Below are 8,742 nucleotides of genomic sequence, written 5' to 3' on the forward strand. Positions count from 1 at the left end.
CACAAAAGAACTTTGGCCTAATGCAAGGATTGGCACCAAGAGCAAGAAGAGTTGTACAATGTGCCGTGAATGCTGCCATCAACTAAATTTGGTTGTTCAATTACAACCGTATAGCATCAAGCAATTGCACCAATTGTTACTCCAGAATCAGAGGAGGAAACTACTACTTTGCTATAGAGATGAATGAAAAGGAAAGAATAAAAAAAGGGAAATGAGAAAAAACTAAAAGGAAAGGGAGATCTACACAATAGAAAAGCTAGATCTAAACCAAAATCCTAAAATGAAATAACAAAAGAAAGGAAATGGAAAAAACTAGATTTAGACGATTTAGACGATTTAGACAAAAGCTAGATCTAAACTAAAATCCCAAATTCAAGCACTCCTCAAGGACAATAAAAAGTGCCTCTCATCTCCACTAATGTGAATGCTTGGAATATGAAAAAGGAATACAGAAAATATGCATATTAATTAGCTCAAAAACCTTAGTTTATATACAAAAGCAAGTGTTCCGGATTGAAACCAATCGAACAGTTACCAAAATCCCACTACGTTAATATTAGTATACAGTCGTAGCCATATACTTTGACCTCACAATACTTATAAAATATTTTCATTAATAATTGTGATAGATTAATTAGAATTTTGAATTAACTCAATTATTAAGATTAAAGTTTATCAATCCAATAAAACTACTTTATATATCAAATTAAAAAGACAACTTAAGCATTAGTTCATTTTTTAGTTTATTGAAGATTTTTAACTGAAGCTTCAATATATTTTCTTTTTCATTGAATCTATCTGTTTAGATTCAAAAAATTATTACATATTTTATATAATGCATATTCTAATTAAGAAGTAGAAATAAAAGTAATTTTTCACTGTATTACATTTAGTACAATGAGCTTTTATTTTACTGTATTGTAAATATAGCTTTTTTCTCAAGAAATAATTTATATGTTTAGAATATGCTTGGATATTCTAGTTTATTCTACTATATTTAGACTTTTTATAATAACACACCTCCAAGTATATTAGTATTCTATTGATTACTTTTATTTTATACACATTTATAATTCATAAACTTTCTTAAACACTAATGCTTGATTACAACCCACAAATAACCTAAGATAGAATTGTCGTGAGCTCTTCTTCTTCAAACAAGGATTACCAATCCTCATTGCAGTTTTTCTGAAGGCATTGACATTTAATATTTTAAACTAAATAACACTTAACATCCTATAAGCTCTCTTTGAACCATGGAGATTTTGTGGCCAGTTTAGCTGTTGGTGTGGCAGGGTACATGTTTAAGCAGTTGTATCCCAATATGTTGCCTCAATTGCAATTGATAGATATTCTTCCACAAGCTCAATCCCTGGTATATCAGTAACAAATCTAACATTAAATTTGGACTAAAGAGAAACTTGTAACATGATTTATTATGTTATTGTGATTTTTTGTTATATAATAAGTTTATCTTCAGATATATTTAAAAATCTAGTTCAAATGAATTCTAAACTAATGATATAGTTTGATTTAAATAGGATGAATATAGCATTTTATTTATGAAATCTAATTTTAAAAATTACAATGTTACTAGTGCAGAATTTATGAAAAGAGTTATTAATTATTATTTTGTATTTTAAAATTATACAAAACACAATATCAATATCACTATGCTTAAATTTAAATATAACTGTTAGCAAAAACTGCAGATATAATGAAATTTATCCTGTATTATTTTCACTAGATACCATGTATTATGCTTTTTGCACTTAGTGTTTATTTTGTAATGCTAAGGTAATATTCTAGAAGTAAAATAGTTTTCTTTTAATTTTGTAATTTATATAGTAAATGACAAAATATTAATAATATAAGTGCTAAAAATTATATTGTAAGAGTTTTTCTTGATGAATATAGATAATAATTAAATTTTTTTACTTTTACTTGACAATAGAAGTTAAAATTTATATAATAATTTTTATATTTCAAAGTGTAAAGTCTATAAATATATGTATTACCATACCTAGGTAGTACACTAATTATAATACTATAGCATATAAACTGTTTATTTGAGACTAAATTTTGTCCATCTATTCTTGTAAATAAGAAGGTGTCTAACCCTGATTAATATACCTAATTTATGCCTTGAAGGAAAAGTTTGTTGATAATGCTTTGTTCAATATTTGGGATTATGTTTTTTATTTTTATTCCTATATTCTGTTTTAGATCTAGATTTGTATTAGATTTTTGCTAGATCTAAAATTCTAACTATTGTTGTGCTTCGACTCACTCTTCTTTTTAATCTTTATTGTATTCTCTTCTTCCACCATACTAGATATTTTATTATTAAATTTTTTTAATAACTAGAAAATTATCACCATCATCAATTGAAGAACATATCACTAGGCTATAGATGTTGCTCTATTGGATCAAATTTTTAGTGCTGTTAGGTATGATCATATTAGTGTTATGCCAATGTTATCTTTAGCTTTTGTGGGATGTGATAATATAACTTGTTCTATTCTTGGTGTTTTACCATTTTTACTAATGTGGAATAGTTATAGATAATATAGTTTAATTCTTAAAGAATATGTAAGGATTAAATTTATAGGAAGATAATGTCTACAAACTTAAGTGGATTCCAAATTAGAACTCTTTTTAACCCATTATAAAGTGGAGCTAGATTATTGTTACTTATATTATTCTTTTAAGATTTTTAACCATAACAAAGTACAAAAAAAGAGAAAAAATTAGAAATTTAATTATTATAGAGATAACTTTAGAGATGAGTTAGAAATTATATAGTATAGGTGTTAATCTTTTAATCTACCATTTGATTTCTTTACCTTCTACCCTTTCCTAACCTTTTTTTTATTTCTTAGTTAGAGCATCTTTTCATATTCCTAGTATTTCTTTTTTATTTGCAATATTTACTTCTATTGACATTGATCATTTATGATTTTTATGATTCTCATTTTCAATCTAGTATTGGGTGAAATGTATTTTGTCCTCTTTATACGAATTTAAATGTTATATATGTGTGTGAAGTTGAGAATCTTGTTTTTGTTTTGTTGGCAAAGTATTTAATCAATTTTTGTATTGAGTATTCCTTTGTTCCAAAGGATAAGTCACTTTTGCTAGAGTTTCATATAAAATACGTATCACTAATTATGAGTGTCATTAAAAATCTTTTCTTTATGGTTGTTTTTAAGGAGTTTATATGTTCCCTTGAGAGTGTGTATATTTTTATTGTTTAAAGTGTGGAATTATGTATTGAGGAAATTGAGGAGTGTGAATCTTTTATTTATATTGAGGTGGCTAAAGTATTTTATTATATGAGACCTTTATTCTCTAAGTTCTGAGTACATTTCCTTCTTTTTATTTTTTTATTTTTATTTTGACAACTGCTCAAAACTCCACTTTTAATGTATCTTTTATCATTTTTTTATATTTAACAATGTTTCTTTTTCAATTTTTCTCACTTTTTTTTCTTTGCTTCGACATTTCAAACTTTTTTTTTCTTTAAATGAGGGAGTAAATGGGATGGATGGGATTTTTCCCTTGATGATAGAGTGAAGACAAACATAGTGAGGAACATCATATTCATTCGAATGAAACATTTAACTTTAATGAAATAAGGTTAAATGAATATAATAGTAAAGTGAGGTTGAATATTGGAATGAAGATGAGTGTAATGAGTCAAAACAAAACTAATGTTTTACAACTTTTTTGCCTTTGAAAAGGAGGTAAAGGGGATATAAAAGACAAAAAAAGTAAATCTAACTTCCCATATGCAATGTTTATTGAAAATGAAGATTGTGAATCCAAGTTAATGGTATTTTAGCTAGTGGGCAAACTTAGATATAAAATTTATTGTTTGTTGCTATAGTATTTTTTGGACTCCAGTGACTCTTAAAATTCCTTATTTCGGTTTAAAGTTATAACTTCAAACTTGGTTCAATCATTTAGCAACACAGAGTTATAGTTAGCTCATCATGATTTCATAGTCAACTGATGTTTGTGCCATAGTTTTGCATTTTGTTTCTATAATTGTTGTCAAATTTTTTATGAAATCTTCAAGTTCTTCTGATAGTTTATAATTGCTCAACAAAAGCTATAAATGTTCCATTTAACTTATCATTATCATCTTTTTATCTTCTAAAGGAGAGGATGGTGTAAGATTTAAACACATATACATATATTATCATGCTTAGGTAATACACTAATTATAGTATTATAGTATATATGTTGTTGGGACTGAATCTTATCCATTTTTGTATATAAATAGGTCTAAACCCTAATTAATATATATTCCTATATCTTGAGCACTCATAAAACTACTAAAATTCAATTTATCAAGAAAAGTTAAACTTACTCTATCTACAATTTTATTATCATTAGGTTTTAAATTTTAAAAACATAATTTTATATGTTCTAGTAAATATATCATACCAGATGAATTGGAGATTTTTTTATTTTTAAATATTGAAATATTATAGCTTGAACTAGGCATCTAATAAATATTATTTATTTTAATCAACCAACAACAATGAATTCTATATTTATGATGTATTTAATATTGGTTATCAAGAAATTTTATTAGAAAATAATTATTTTGAAATTTTATACATTGGAATCCACTTCTTATTAATTATCAAATTTCTGGCCAATATATTCAAGATATGGTTTTACAAATTTTGAGATAAGTAGAATATAATGCAAAATGATATGATTTGGGAATGATTGAAACAGTACATAAATATTTCTCACTGAATTTCATTAGACTTAGAGAGAAGTTCTAATGAATATCCAAAATGTTTAATTGATGGTATTTCTATAATTAATTATTAAAAATAAAATAGTTTTTCATAATTATAACTATATAGAGCATTTGGAATGCATGGAATATAGAAATGGAATACAAATATGCATATCAATTAACCCAAAACCCCTAGCTTATATACAGGAGTGAGTGATCCAGATTGAAATTAATACAACAGCTATCCCACTATGTTAATATTAGTATACGCCATTATAACCATACACTTGGACCTCACATCATCCTTTACTTTCGGAATAATGGAAGACAGTCAATGTTCTTTCATGGATGGGTTGGGATCTGGAAAAACATTAGGAGGAGGCATTAGTGTTGTAGTGTGAGACACAAAATCCCTAGGCCCCAAAGTGGAGCCGGAAGGGCGCCACGTGGTAGTGGCCGAAGCGAGAGCCAAACGAGCATAACACGTTTGGACCAAAAGCTCCGACTTGAAAAGTCAAGAGCGGGAGTGGAACTCCCAACGAAGCGCTCGAGGAACGAGCACGAAGCGAGCAAAAAGCGAGGCTCCAAAAAGGGACCCAAAAGGACCAACACATGACACGTGGAAGTGTCCGAGATGGACTCGAGTTGAAGTCCGAAGTGGAGTCCGAGATGGACTCGAGTTGGAGTCCGAAGTGGAGTCCGAGATGGACTCGAGTTGGAGTCCGAAGTGGAGTCCGAGATGGACCCGAGTTGGAGTCCGAAGTGGAGTCCGACATGGAGTCCGAGGTGGACCCGAGATGGACCCGAGATGGACCCGAGATGGAGTCCGAGATGGAGTCCGAGATGGACCCGAGATGGAGTCCGAGATGGAGTCCGAGATGGAGTCCGAAGTCGAGACCGAGACCGAGACCGGGACCGAGACCGAGACCGAGACCGAGATCGGGACCGAGACCGAGACCGAGGCCGAGGCCGAGACCGAGGCCGAGTCCGAGTTCGAGTCCGAGTCCGAGTCCGAGTCCGAGTCCGAGTTCGAGTCTGAGAGGGTGAAAGCCCAAAGCGTTCGTCTCCCAGACCCTGGGGGGTTTGGTGAGCTCCAAAAGTATAGTAGGGGGGAGGACTGCAGTGGAGCCAGTTTGGCCAGGAAAGGCCAGTTTGGCCCAGGAAGGCTGGACCCAGTGTTGGGTGATGAGCTGCCCACTGGGAAGTCCAAGACTAGAGTGAACACGGACCGACAAGCGGGGTAGCTTGGTGAAGTGTTCAAGAGCCGACTCTAGTTCCCCCGGGAGATCGACTGGCCGATGCTCCCAGTCCAAGTGTGGGTGGCACTACCTACTTGGATACCTGGTGTGGCTCAACGGAACCCGCTCTAAGCCCATGGCTAGAGCACCCAAGGGCAGAAGGCGAGGAGAGTACCCAGGTGGCTCGCGTAAGGCCACGGTGTTCCGAAATGTTGTCCCAAAGGCCCAGACTGTGGAAAGGAAGAGGAGCAGTCCTCTGGGGTAGTGACCAAGGACACAGTCGTGTGGTGAGGAAGTCCCAGAGGACCGTGGGACTTAGTGGTCGGGCCTGTGGGTCTCGCTCCAGTGGCAGTGTTGGCAAACACGGCCAGGGGCAGAAAGGGACTTAGTGGGGACTGACGAAGGGATATTGGGGAAGGCTATTCCCCTTGTCGGTGGGCATCCTAAGGATGCTAAGGAGTGGATCTGAGATGACCACTCACAGACGGTTTGCCTAGTCTTGGAGAGCCAAGACTGTGATGCAAGTGGTATTGGACTACCAGTGTGGCAAAGGTGATTAGGCATGGCCTTAGCGTAACGGGCTGCTATGTCGGTGGTACCTTTGAGTGTCGGTCATGGGATCGGACACGTGGAGCACTTGGACCAAGTGCAAATGTTGAGTGGCATGGATGCCATTCTTGGGGCTAGCAAGTCCCCAGTCCTGGATTGGACTTATGGAGGTTGTGAATGAGACTCCTCCAAGTGGTCAAAGGTGTGGTTAAGTGACTAAAGTAGAATGGAAAATTTAGTCGCCTACAATTTGGTATCGGAGCTGTTCCTTAGTCCGACTTTTATTGGTGCTCAAGTATATCACCACTAGTGTTGGCATCGGAAGGTCCGAGGAGTGGGACTATCCTTGAGGAGTAGCAAGTCGGGAAGACATGGCTCTCCATTACAGTTCATGTGTGAACTTGTAGACGAGGTGGTGGATAGAAAAGGGCCAATAATGGAACGACTTTGGGATCTTGGGAACAGTGCAAGGTTTTCCTCATTGAGTTGAGGAGGTGATCCAGATGAGTGTTTGACTCAGCAAACGGGCTAATGTAGTTGGGGTAAACAACTATAGTTGGGATCACGGGGAAGATAGAGACTCCAAAAACAATAAAGGAGTCACAAGTTATCCTCACATGGTTGAGGCTGGTGCTCATGAATGTGAGACCAGAGGTAATGACCGTGGGAGGTCAAATACAGAAGAGGACTCAAGTCCTTGAAATGGTAGCCGGGGCTACCTTTAATAAATGCTGGAACAACCCAAGGAGTTGGGGGGTGTACTTAGAGATGAGTGGTATTCTCATCGCATGGACAAGTAGTCCTAAGGGGCAAAAGTTGCCCCCAGAGAACAAAATCAAGTGTTGGAGTAACACTTGTGAAAATAGTCCTTTTGAGTAGGACAGGAATGCAAGAAGTGTATTCCAGTGAGCTAGTGCCTCACAAGTAGGACCTTACGGGTCTGTGGATTAACCAAGTCCAAAACTGCTGGATGACTCAAGTAGAGTCAAGGAATGGTCCTAAAGGACTGATGGAAGCATTTGGACTGAGGTGTGTTGTACCCCACAAAGGATGGGGGGGGGATCATAGGATCCAAGGATGAGAACAGAGGGTATCTCATCGATGGCAAAATGTGCCATGCTAAAGTTATGGGAAAGGTGTTCCCAGAAGAAAACAACTTTGACACAAAGTTGTGTGTGACCTCTATGGTGCAGTGCTAACGGATGGTTGGCCTGAGGAAGAGCGGTGTTGGTCTTGGCAAAGACTTAAACACGAAGGGGAAGTGTCATAGAGGTAGGCTCATGGAGCCGATGGTGTGGAGACACCAAATATGCCAAGGTGTGGTACCTTGAGGCTATGTTGGTGGGTTCATGAGAACCCCTTGCCAAAGGAATCCCAATGGAAATGGGAATGGCATAGCCTAAGCTGCAGAGCATGCAGTTGAAGTGTGGTGACCCAGATAATGATGGAGGTGTGAAAGCACCAAGCAATGAGTTGTAGGACTTGACAACTATGAGGCAACTAAGCAAAAGGTGCAAAATAACTGGTTAAACGGGTAGAAGGTAGCTACCCAAGACTTCTAGCATAGGGAAGTCGGATATACCCTTACGGGGGATAAATTGCTTATGTTGCGATATAGTAAGTCAATGTCATAAAAGGAAATACTCATTGTCAAGAAAGCCATCATTGGGACACCCGAACGCTCTAGAACACCAGAAGGTGGTGTTTGATGTCGCGAGGGCAATGGATAAAGCCCAAGGGACTAAGTCCCTAGCGAATGATGGATAGAAGGTGCTATCCAAATGTCCAAGGTTGCGGAGACAGGAGAGGACTGCCTACCCGAGTTGGACAAAGCCAAAAATGGAATTTTGGCAAGGCTAGTGATGGGCATGTAAAGGCCCATAAGCAACAATGTAATCCCAGTGTGTGGGATTATAAGGTGAGCATACCCGGATTGAGGAACCACTCCCTGGGCTATTGGGTAGGTTCATCCCTAAGGATACTTGCTAAGGCATGATAGAAAGTGCAAAGCTATCCTCCTGGTCTGGAGGAGAATAACCAAAAGAAACATATGGGGCCAAAAGGCAAGTAGTATTGGGATGGAACTGAACCATAGAAATCGAAGGGCATAACCAAGGTTGGTTATGCCAGCTGGGAGTGGAGAATCAAGTGGGGGCTCGAGGGTGTTGCCGCTAGCAACCGTGATGCCATGGAGAG

The sequence above is a fragment of the Selaginella moellendorffii genome, unplaced genomic scaffold (genome assembly GCF_000143415.4).
Source record: "Selaginella moellendorffii unplaced genomic scaffold, v1.0 SELMOscaffold_3, whole genome shotgun sequence".
Classification (NCBI taxonomy): domain Eukaryota; kingdom Viridiplantae; phylum Streptophyta; class Lycopodiopsida; order Selaginellales; family Selaginellaceae; genus Selaginella; species Selaginella moellendorffii.